Below are 12866 nucleotides of genomic sequence, written 5' to 3'. Positions count from 1 at the left end.
TGACAATCTCCCACCGTAATTACAGGAGAGGACGGTAAGGGAAGGTGTGGAGGCTGGGCCACCTTCCCCCTGTGCCACAAGGGAGACTCCAGTTTCCCTCACTATCCTGACCATGACAGTGGTTTCCTCCTTAGAAGAGGATGTGCAAGTCAGTGCTCAGTGAGCATGAGCTGGGGATAAATCAAGGCTATGGGAGAGTCAAGGTCAAGCATAATTTGGCAAGGCATAGACTTTAACAGATACACCTAGAGTGAGCTGGACTGCTTCTTACACTCCCATCTGGGAACAGACGTGGGAGACACCTCTCATCCCATCTCAAATGCAAAATTCTTCACTGATCAATCTTTCACCAAAACCAGAGTTCAAGGAAATGAAGAGGGTTCACGCTAAAACATTCCGGAAAAACATCTTGGAGAACTCTTGGCCAGCTTTAGTAACCAAACCTATTATCCAACCACCACTAATCTCTCTATGTGACATTAGAAGAGCTTTGCTGAAGGATTTGCTCTGCTCCAAAAACATCAGGAACTAAGGGATGGAATAACAGGAACAGAGAAAGAATCTCAAGCAACCAACATCTTATCTGGATTGATCTTGGCCCAAACAATCTAATGGTCTCCACAGGGCTGCAGCTCTGAGCAGACATACAAATCTCTTCTCCTTCAATGTTTAGTTGCAATATCCCCAAAACCAAGGCCCTATTTTGTTCTAATTCACAGAAGTGAATCCTGTCCCAAACTAAAGTCATTACTGTGATGGACAAACAGCAGGATAGAAAACTGAAGACAAAGGTGATCTACTTAATGACACAGGTGGGAGAAGACCCAACTCCCAGTCCTATTCACTGGGCTTTAAGGTCTAAGCCGTAACTAGAGTTACCATCTTGGTTGCTTGGAAAAGACTTTGACTCCAAAACTGAGACTCCAGAAGGTGATGAGTGAAGGAGCAGAAGCAGTGGGGCTGTGGAGGAGGCTGCACAGGGACAGCGAGTTTCAAACCCTCCCCACTGACAACTTCACAGACAGCCTGAACACACAGGCTACAGCCAGAAGGATTTAGCTGTTTGTAGCTGCATTATTTGGCATGAAGACATTTTTATCAGTGAAGTTTTTCATCTCTGCCACACAATCCCTAAGGGTCAGGATACAGCGTTGAGTTCTTCAGCTGTTCCCCATAAAGCACTTGTTTTCTGCCCTGTCCCCTGGGGAACAAACCCTCCTCTGTGCTCTCTGCCAGGACACGAGACGGAGTCTGGTCTCATTTGCCTTGGTACCTGCCCACTGCTATCATACGAGCCCTAAATACTGGTAAGCTCAGCAAAAACTTCAGTAACAGATGCTCGTTTTTCTTTACATCACTTTCAGTAATTTTCCAGCTATTCATCTTTGCAGAAATAAAACTTCAAAAGATAATCACAATGAGTTAAAATTCAGATTTTTCTCCATTTCTTTTGTAGGGAGGGAAGCTGAGGAAAGAAGAAAGAAAGAATTCTAATGTTTCAGAAAACAAAAGGAAAACCACTGCCAAGTAATTGTTTCCAGTTGTCAAGGCCATGCTCATAAAATTTTTTTTTTTCAGCAAGAGTACCTGGCATTAACAAACTCATAATGTATTTGATGCTGATGTAATTAGGAAACTGGTAGCAGATGTAACTTTCTTTTCACCATGCCATAAAACATTCAATTTACAACCCATGAAGTTGTGAGATTGCAGAAAACTCAACCTGACAATCCCAATGCCGTCACAAATGGTTAAATGAGCAATATAATGAAGCAACACAATTTAGAAACACGAAAGAATCACAGGGGAAAAGAATCGCAGGACGGGAAAGGTGGGGAAAAACACTTAACTGCAATATTCTCCAACTCAATAACAACGATTACATCTCGATGCGGGCTGGCTCCCCCCCATTTCCTACCCATTCCTTGCAGCAGCTGAGACACTTTACTGAGATTCACACAAATAAGATTGCAAAAGCTGCAAGTGAATGTAAGGGGTTTGGGTATCTAATCAGAATTAGATGACAATTCTATTTCCTTTGATCCCACCTGGTTCTCATCTCTTACTCATCTCCCCTCCCAAATCACTTCCCTAAAGAATCCTTCCCCCACAGCCTCTCGTGTGGAACCTCCTTTGGGTGTTGCAGACCAGGAGGGGAAGGAAAACTCCTGACAAATCTAAACCAGCAATTGCGAAAAGCAACTTTGGGTAAAGGAAGGGAAAGGAGAGCAGAGCAGCAGAGAAGGAGAGCACAGCTCTGGAAGGTGCACTCCAGAGCAGGAGAAGGATGTGGGCTGGGAGCCTCAGGGTGCCTGAAAAACTTGATTTCTCCTGTAAAATTTCTTTTGGGGGTGACAAAGTTCCACTATACGCCTGGTTTGGCCCAAAATGAACTGCTCCAAACTGTTCTGGGAGTTGCTGGAGCCTGAAGTTTGGGTGAGTGCTGCTGCCCATCCCCATGGCATGGGGCAGCCCCAGCCCTCAGGACATGGTGGGGAGGGAGATGCACTGGGAAGCTCATACCAGGGGAGAACAAGCTGTAGGAGCAACCAAGCTGCAGCTCCCATGGGGCACTCGGGAAGCAGCTAAAGCCTAAACCCTCTTCATCCAGTTCTTCAAGGAAAAACCCAAACCAAAGTGACCTCGGCTGTAAAAAGCAGCTACAAACTCACGCACTAAGCAATTCTTGATGGGCTTCCAACTTCCCTGAGAAAAAGCGTTCTAATTCAAAAGAGCAATTCCAAAAATTCAGTCCAGAAATTGGGCCCAGCATCTCTGAAACAGCATTTGCATCACCCCAGGAGCGACCTGAACATGTGGAGAAGCTCTCAGTCTCCATCCTCTCCCTACCAGCACTTGGACAACCCATCGAGCAAAGACCACCACTCATGGCAGGCACAAAAGGGATCCCAGATTCCTCCTTTGCAGCAAACCTCCAAACCAGAAGGGCTGGGTGTAAGTGGTGCCTGTGGCGTAACTTCATTTCCCTAAAGACATTGCAATGTGACTGGAAAAAGATTTGACTCAAACCCCACAGAAATCACTGGGGTTTGCATCCTGCATATTTACTCCGGGCTAGAACAAGAGCTTTTATTATCTGAGATAGGGGCACAACTGCATTCAAAGCCAGCCAACGGGAGAGGCACGCGTACGTCTGCCCGCTGAATTTTTTCCATCATGTCAGTGAGAATGATCACAGCTCCTCTTGTACTAGAGGTTTATGAGAAATATCTTGCAGCCAAAATACTACAGTGAAAAAGCAACCGCGCCAACCAATTACCTCAAAAATCTGATGGACATGCCTCAGAAAGAGGCCCAATTTATAGGTAAGGAGGCATTAAATCAATTACCAGCACGATGCAAGCAAGAACAAGGTCACCTTGCTGAAGGAATATTTCTGTTTATACTCATGTCGGAGTATTTTGTTCGATAGAGAAAAATGAAAACCTTATTATCATGAATTTGGTAGAATGGTCTGAAGTAGAATGTAAATCAGAAACGAGAAGATATATGGCCAATTAAATTGAACTCCAATCAAAATCCCATTCAGGCAACAGTTCCCTGGGGGCTTCAATTTGTTAGTGCCACATTTTTTTAATAACTTTCGTTTTCATGTAACATCAGCAATAATAAAAGCCCTTCAATAACAAGCAAAGCCGCGAAGATGTTATTTATCTTAAAATGCCATCATTGCTTGGAATCAGAAAGCATTGAAAGGGTGCCCTGTAATCGCTCAGGAACAACCCCCCCATAAAACTGCAATGGGTGTAAAGCTTTTTTTCTTGGTCTCGGAACAATTTCTCTTTTCATTAATCTGGTTCAAGTCTGAAGTATTTCTCCTGAGTAAGAGAGAGCTGGCATCGACCCTGGCGTGAGACTGAACGCGGCGGCCTCTGATGTCTCGGACCCTTTCCCAATATTGCGTGTGCATGTCAAGTACAGGGCCAGTGGCGTATCTGTGCCTCATCATTATCAGATATTTAGTAATATTAGAAGGAGAACGCCTACCAATATATTCCAGATGCTCTTGACAGTATTCAAATGTATGCTAAAAGCAGCAGTCTGGATTTCTCTCACTTTAGGCTAGGAAATCTATTTTCTGCTCTAATGTGCCTCTCTCGCCTTAACGCCTCCCCCCTGAAAGTTGCTGGTAAAACCCCTATACAATATAAAAACTATTCTGGTGTATAGGATTTTTTTTCTTTTTTCTTCAAGAAAAAAATATCCTTTTTCTTTCCTTAACGAAGAGAAGGATTTCCTTTTCCTTAAGGAAAAAAAAAAAGATAAACAGAACAAACAGAACAAGAAAAACGGGAGAGCTTAGAGTGGGAATGAATTACTGCACCTTTTGTTAAATACAGAATTGCAAAATTTGCCCCAAGTCAAGTCAGAGCTCAACCAGGCGTGGAGGGAGAGGGAAATCCCGGAACAAAACCATGCAGGCAGCGTTCCCAGAAACCACTGACATCAACAGGAGCCTTTTGGCTCAGTTGAGTCGTCGCTGACGGGCCACCACTGTGACTGCCTGGAAATCAGTCAATGCTTGGATTTTCTTGCTTAGACGGTAGAAGTGGTGAGGAGAGGAAGTTATTTAGGGATAACTAACAGTTGTCAATCTGAAGGGTTTTGGAGGGCAGTCTGGGCTGCGGCACCATCAAACTCACGCTTATAAACGAGCAAGGTGCTGCGGTTATTTTATTTAATGACTAAATACACGGGCATGACATCACCACTGCCTTCAGACCTCACCACCCACCTCCTCTCAAGGAACAGCTTCTTTCAGGTCAAACCTGGAGGCATCAGAGCAGCTTTTAAGCAGCATGGCAGAGTCTGGCCCCTGTAACACCGACAGCTTTGCAGGAGCAAGGACGCCTCTCCCCGTCCAAATGAATGCTGTCTCCACCGCATGCTGTCAGAATTACAATGGAAAGCCCGTAAATAAAACAAAAATGCAGACCTCAGTCCTCCTCTCATGACATCTTGGTGAGAACAAGCCCTGACAGGAATAAAAAAAAAACCTCCCACACTAAGCAAAGCAATTCTGCTATTTATGCAGAAGGAAGAAGGAAAGCTGTATATCAAACAAATAATTACAAGAGCAGCTTTATCAGTCCCTGCTGATTACTCTCAGCTCGGTTTGATGATTCTGCCAGCGCTCCGCAGGTTGTTCAGAGAGGTGCATGTCACAACATTTCACTTGCAGTTCTTTCATTTATTAGCACCTACTGCTACCTGTCTCCGAGTCAAAAATCTTGGCATACATTTAGAAATTGGTCTCCTGGAGTCTGTCAGGGAGGTTTAAAAACCTATAAATCATATTTTTATACATACACATACATCCTCAGACAGACTCCACATGCAGATATGAATGCATAATGATGTATTTTGGGCATTACATATATACACACTGTTATACAGAGGCACACACATTTTCATATACGTGCACCCCCCCTCCCCAATACGTAAATACAACAATTCAAGTAACTTGCTTATCACTGCTCCAGTTTAGGTAGGACAACATTTCATTTGACCTTTTTTCTTCCCAAATTCAGTAAAATTTTAAATGGAAAAGGGTCTAATCTTTATCTCTGAAAACATCAATGCCTTGTGAAGAGCAGCATAAGCTCTGACCGTCACCAATGTCAATTTATCACCACTGTTAATTACATTGCATTTCAGCAATGCTCAGTTACCAGATTAGCACAAATGTCTCTTAGATGCTCGCTCCTAATTGCCACGGTCTGCAGGCATCCCTGAGATTTATGTCCAACTGCAAGGCATCCTTTGTGGCAAGCACCTCTGTGCTTCAGCGTGCAGTGCCCAGCCAAGGGGACAGACAATCAAGCACCTGATTTATGGTGCTCACATCCCCTGTCCTCAACTCGCCTTCAAGAGCTGTGCACAGGATGGTGGCCAGGAAAACTGAGAGGTCAAAGCACAGGGGCTACACCAGTGGAGCCAGGCTCCAGTCTTAGCTATAGACTTGGATTATTTCATCCTAGCATCCCCGGAGTGCTCCAGACTGACGAGCAGGCTCTTGTGCTCTATGGATGGCATATGGACACGTCTCCCTAAAAGAAACGAGCTCGTGAGCTTCTGGATTTCCCCTTCTGGAGCACCATCTGTGCCTGCTCCCAGTCCCACCACCCGCTATCGGTGGGTGACCCGAGGCAGCCGGGGACGCGCCGGCGCTGGGGCACTCGCCAGCCCCACGATTCTCACACCAGGTGAGAAAGCAGCAACATCATCTCTGGCTGTCCCCAAATTACAACACATTCACGCTGGAATATGCTCAACCTACGCGAGTTCAACCTTCGTTTGGGCAGGCAAGGAGTCTTCTGCTGACAGATCTTCTCTGGCTGCATTAAGTTTAAAAAAAAAAAAAAAAAGAGACTGCTGACATTTAGGATAACACACTAAGTCTGTAGCTGGGAAACAAATCCCTCAGCTTTAGGAAAAGGAAATTTCAGCTGCAGCCCAAGCACCAACGCAGGTGAGAGTGCTGGGCCCCAGTGGGTGATGCTGGGGCTCCCATTCCCCAGGGAAGCACTATTCTTAGTCCCACCACCTCTTCCCCAGCAAGCAAAGGGCAGGGGGGAGTCACCGCTGATGTGACTAATTGCTCATTAGCTGAAATTAACTCTGCAAGACACTTCTGTGATCACTGCTGCAAGCCTGTCATTAAAAGGGACTGCAGACATTAGTCCTTTGCTTCCTATCAAAGCGCCAGCGATGTGATGCTCTGGCTTCGGGATCAACAGTCTGCTCTTGGGGAAAGATGGGAATCACCCGTGTGGAGCTGCCTGCGGTCCATCCAGCTCCCCCACCTGCCTCCCATGCTGGTCACCATCAGATGCATCGAAGAAAGGGGCAAAAGCACCACAGAAAGCAGAAATACAATCCTTTGCTCGCTCTATCAGCCTCTTTCTGCTCTCCAGTAGCTAGAGACCAGTTCACACCCTGAAGCACGAGATTTAATATCCATCGTTAGTGATTCTCAGTATCCATATGAAAATTATAACTTTCAGGAACCAGCAAGCAGAAGCCTTCCTAGAGCTATGGTAGGGAGCTCAGTGAAACACACGTATGTTGGAGGAGCTGACTTTAAATATTAGGGGATGATTTTTTTTCTTGGCATCATTCCACTGATTTTTGTGGTATAAAACCCAGGGGTGAATATGGTCCAAGATACACACAAAATAAGCTAAATTCTGAACTGCACTTGCTGACCTCATAACTCTTCAGCAGTTGAAATGTGGGTTACAAAGCCAATTTCCATAAAGGACATGTTCAGTTAACAGTGGGAGACTGTGCTGACTCGAGCTGTGTGAGCACGCTACTGAGATATTTCCCACATAATCTACATTCATTCCATACTTTTTTGGAAGTGCTCCTCAGAAGATGGTGTCAAGGGTGCAAATCCTATAGATCAGAAAGATATGTGACCCGTCAGAAAGCACAGAGCTTTTTTAACTCATTATTCTGGTGCTCTGAGAAGCCACAAACACCATGCAGGGTTTTTCTCACCCCCCCTACCCTCCAAGGCTGCAGGGTGGCAGCTTGCTTAGGGTACAGGCAGCCCATCTGGGGACATATGCACCCCCCTCTGTAGTGTTTGAAGCAGGACATGTTATACAAGGACACAGTGAAAATCCCAAATTTTGTCTATGGATAGGTCCCAGCATAAAAAGCTATATTCATTCATTTATTCCTTTTGCATACTGCTTGAGCAACAGTGAGCTTTTTAAAGCAGCAACTACCATTGTTACGAAATTGTACTATTTTAATAATATAACAAACTACCTGATAGAAAATTGGAATGTACACCAGAGTTGTTACCCTGTGGCTAAATGTCTCACCCTTACTTAATCTTCAAAGACTCCAGACCTGCACAGACAGAGACATACACTACAGGACTTTAAACACTGTAGGGGAATTTCTGGTGAAATTATGCACATACAGATATGCAAATATGTAGGATTTGTAAAAGGAAGAGTCTAATGTCACCAGTAATCTCTCAAGCCCGTAGAGTCATACATGCAATTGAAGAAAACCCTTGACTTCCCACTCCACACGGGAAATTGGATGAATCACATGCTCAAATTAGGTCTGGCACCACAACATTCCTGGGGCCATATTCTACCCATCCTATTTCTGTTCAGTGGCCACAAACTCAACAAGCTTTTGAAATCAGTGTGATATTCATAAAATATGCTTCTGCATCATGTGGGTAAGGGGAGTTACCTCTGCTCCCCAGGTATAACTGATTGCTCACGTAAATATTTACAGCAACAAGGTTAGAGATCACCTTTTAAAATTCAGTCTCTGGTACTTGCAAATGTTGTAGGAGTGCTAATACCAAAACCAGAAGTGTACAACTTGTCTTGAAACGTTTATTCAGCTAAATAATCATTTCAGTTTGAATAATTTTAAAGGAGCTGAGCCAGCAGTCTGTTTCAAACAAAGAATATTGACAGGAATGAGCGCAAACACTGGTTTATGCTCAATTTAAGGCAATAACTAAAAGAAACATACAGCCCATTGTCAAATGGATATAAACAAAGAAGGAATACGTGACAGGAGAGAGAGGCCTCAAAGGCTATTTTACTACTAGAATTAGAATAGAGATTAGTGGTCAAAACATCAGCAGCATGTCCAAAACTGGCATGGATGGGTTCCCAACACAAAACACCCTGCACAGACCCAGTCTTTGGGAACACGACTCAGGCTGCACCCACACAAACATTTGCTGTTGCAGTTTGTAGAAGGATAGACACAGGTCAGATGAAGATTGCATTGCTAAAGGCTTTGCTGGGATGTCCTCAGCTGCAGCCCTGATAGACACAGCATATGAAAATCTGATTAAGAAACGACCTGACCTCCATAAAGCAAAGAAACTGTGGAGATGAGGAACGTAATGAAGTGTGCAGCATTCAACACGACAAAGACATGGGTTTGAATGTCTGTTTGTAAATAATGCGAACTAGACCAGAAAATATAAGAACTGCAGAGTCACACAAGCCTTCGGCAAAGTTTTCAGCGGTATAGCTGAGAAGCTGAAACACCATATAGAACCAGCAATGCCCCTTCTGCTGCTGCACTACCACACTACGCTTTAGATGTTGTGTATGGTTATTCTGTTCTCCGGGCTGGCACTTTAAGATCCAGGATGCCTTCCCTGCATTTCAGATTTTCAAATCCCCGTTCCAGCAGTCCCTGCTGTACTTTCAGATGGCGCTGAAATTTCACAGTCGCTATTTCCTTGGTGACACACAAAACTACCGAGAGAATCCATTTAGGAGGGAACTGGAGAGGTAACCAGCTGGAAACCCATGATGAAGGAAAGACTACTTGTTACCTCCCCGAGGGAGACAGAGGAGAGTAAAAGTTAATGGAAGGATAATCAGGAACTCTTCAGGGATATCAGTTAATAGGCCAGGAGCATATATAACTGAGACTTGTTTGCATATCAAGAGACTACAGGAGAAGGTGTGACAGCCAAATGCAGCTTATGAAAATATGGCTATCTGTAAAGCCGATAGCTTCTCCGCATGTGAAAACACAATCCAAACGCTCAACTTGGCAAGTGAAGGCTAAATAACATCAACGTGTCTGTTTTGGGCAGCCTGTACAGTCAAATCGCTCCTTATGACATTTACAGTGTTTTCAGCAGACATGCCTGGGACTCAGAGAAACAAGCTGTTTTTTTAGGGATTTCAAGGATCCCCGCTTAAAATATTCACAAAAATGAAATACTCAAGCTTTGAAAGAACATGGTTGACTTGGGTGCTTTTTAATGGTCTGTGAAGAAAAAAAACCCAACAATTCAGATTGCTCAAAACCACCACGTTCTGCTACAAGAGGAGAACAAGATGTAATTCAGCTTTAGACAGAGCTCTGGGTATTTAAGTTCTTCAAAGAGTTCTAGCAGATCAAGCCACAGAGAAGCTGCAGTGTCCAAAAGCACAGCTGTAATGGTCATTTTCATACCCTACAAATACCAAATGCAGCATGTGTCTACGGCTGTGTCACCTCACCTGGAGACCTGCCCATGCCTCAGCTGGGCCAGGAGGCCCTGTCAATATCGCATGGGAGCCTGTTTGGGAAATACAAGGAGTTTGCCCATATCTGAATTCCTCCCATACTGTAATAAGCATTTTGTTCACGTGTTATCTTGTAAATAGAGATATTTGTGAAGATCCTCCCCTTTCACACCAATACTCCAATTCACTTCCATTCTGCACATTTACTAATCCCCCCAGCTGGTCCCTGCACCACACTTTGGCCAGATCTGTGTCCTGACCTTCCTGCCAAGGCCAGCACAAAACTCCCCTTCCTGCTCTGGACTGGCTTGCAATACCGTTACAGCCTATTAAACAGTATGAAAAGGAAGGACTTACTAAAAGCCTTTCACTGGGCTAAGCAATCAAACGCAGGATTTTATTATTAGAATCTGTTTTGTCGAAAAGGAGGATATTGGCCAAGATTCTCTGAGTCTGTTTTGTGATCGTTTCAGAGAAATCTTTCACGTTGGCCAAATCCAGAAATGTGTGGGAAATTAAGTTATTTCGCCCATTATGTATCTTTTACCATACTAACGACCAATATTCTTCTTTATTGTCCAGGGCATTTTAAAGTGCGTGCCCATCATTCATAAATATATAATTGCTTTCGTGTTTATAATTTCTATTAACATAGTGAGTATTTAGATGGCTACCACATAAGTCCTGGGGAGAAAAAAAAGTTCCATCTTATACATGGCACAATTCACCAACATCTTCCAGGACTGTAGTCCATTTTACCAGCCGAGTCATTTCTCAGTGGGAACTCAATTCTGAAATTCCTAAACCCTCTACTTTTAGAACATCCCTTTTTCATGTTACATCAGCTCTTCATTCCGCTTCACTGCCACACCGCACACCATGAGAAGCCGGAGTCAAGAGGTTACTCAAGAGCTCAGTCTGTCATCACTTAATGCCCATTTCTACAAAAGCTTCCAGGAGCTTCCAATTTCCCAACAACCTTCCCAGAAGCAAAGGTTTTGTTCCAGCACCATGTCCCCATTCTTTCTAGAATCCTATGATTTTTATTTTTTTTTCTCTCCCTCACATCTGCAAATCTTTGGTAATTTTCACCCTCTCTTGGCAGTTCAATGACTTTTGATTTGCAAGTGAGTTCAGGCAGGAATTCTCCCAGATGAGCAGTTTCACTATCTCCGTGTAGTTTGCTATCGCATCGGTACTGGCTCTCTTCCAGCCAGGAGGCTTAGAAGAATCCTGAAGAGGTCTTTGTGTTCAGCCCCAGCCTTCTGCTGAGCTGTGGGCACTATCTCTAAAGCAAGTCTATGAAAATGACATCATTGTGTGGCAAACATTTTCTTCCTACAATAAATCTAGGTGGCACTCAAAGTCAAACCCAAGGTTTTTCAAATTGTCAGCATCTTGAGCTCAGTCTTGCAGCTAAACACCACGTTGTGCTCTTTCTACTTCATGTCTCACACATCAGCAACAACACAAACCTGGCGATCAAACCTGAGCTGGCGTTTTTCGCGATGATTCACAAAGCTGATTAAAATACAATTGCTCTCCCAGATCTGGGCTGGCTCAAAACGGCAGCAAACGTATCAAAGAGGTGTCTCTTAATTCCCCACCCTTTGTTCCGAAAATTAAACGCACGCAGAGAAGAGACAGATGCAGTAATGAAGTGTGCATTTTACCCTCGTTTGTAACCGGTCCAACTCTTAACTAATGGGGCTTAATGTCGTTGTACATTATGATTTCAGATGGGTGTCTTTACTCAGGCTGAGTTATGCACTCCGTGAGGAGCAGTAACAAAGCCGCACACTCACCAACCCGAGCACTGAGGAATAAGGCCAGAGTGAGACTCTCTAAGTTAAAATGACATTTAGTAGCATAACAGCCACATAACCTCGAGATACAGGCTCTTAACCCATAGCAGGCTTATTTCTAATGCTGTGTTTGTCACAGGTGACACACAGTTACGTGCTCCCCAGACAGCACTGACACACAATAGAGAAACCTTCAGTCTCTGAAGGCAAAAATATTCGTCCTTGTCACCCAACCCTGGCAACCCCAGCCCAGAGTCTGTTGTAATCACACCAGCACAGCAAACCCAGGGGGAGGGAAATTAAAGCGGCAAAGAGGTATCACCTACCTTTTGAATCAATTTATCTTAGGGCATGCCTGTAGTCCTCCTCTGCGAGACGCCGCCGCTGTGCACTGGCAACGCCGCTAAAGCAGTCAACAAATATCAACCTCTAAAACGCCAGCCAGCCAGGCTTCTCTGTATGAACCTTGGATGTGACTCAGCGTGGGAATACATCTTCAAAAGCAAGAGTTTCAGACAGCATTCTCTTAAAAAAAAAAAAAAAAAAAAATCAGACAAAAGCTAAATCTCTAGGTCTACTTCAAAAAGTTTACTTTTTAAAAATTAACAAAGCTGTTTCAGGTTTTGTTACCACCCTCTTTTATCCTGTAAAAGCAAAAACCCATGAGCAAACTGATTCAGATGTAATACTTTTTGAGAGACTCGACACTCTTCCAAACAGTTCACTTCAAATCGTTCTTCCTTCTTCCTAGACAGCATTCTCTTAAAAAAAAAAAAAAAAAAACCCACACCAAAATCTTCCAAATTACTCACTTCAAATCGTTCTTCCTTCTTCCTTTTGTTTTTGTTTTTAATCGCAGCAGAAAGGAGCTTTTTGGGGCTACTATTTTAAAAGTCTGGGCCTAGAAGGAGTTCTGCCAAGTCCTAGCAAAACACAATGTAATTTTAAAATTACAGTCTGACAAACTGCTGCCTTGAGAGAGTGATCATCTTCTAAATGACTGGGCAGCCTGTCTCAA

The 12866-nt window shown here is 43.9% G+C and overlaps 1 protein-coding gene across 1 annotated transcript in view; it reads right to left on the bottom strand.

The window, feature by feature from the left end:
* Positions 1 to 12237, bottom strand: part of RASGEF1C (RasGEF domain family member 1C) — a 50837-nt gene extending 38600 nt beyond the window's left edge. The window contains exon 1 of the mRNA XM_014948173.1: positions 12175 to 12237. The gene's annotated coding sequence lies outside the window, so the exon portion shown is untranslated. The remainder of the gene's footprint in view (positions 1 to 12174) is intronic.
* Between the last annotated feature and the right edge of the window lie 629 nt (positions 12238 to 12866).

This window comes from Calidris pugnax, unplaced genomic scaffold (assembly GCF_001431845.1).
Source record: "Calidris pugnax isolate Ruff unplaced genomic scaffold, ASM143184v1 scaffold27, whole genome shotgun sequence".
Taxonomy (NCBI): Eukaryota; Metazoa; Chordata; class Aves; order Charadriiformes; family Scolopacidae; genus Calidris; species Calidris pugnax.
This window is presented reverse-complemented; position numbering and strand designations above follow the sequence as displayed.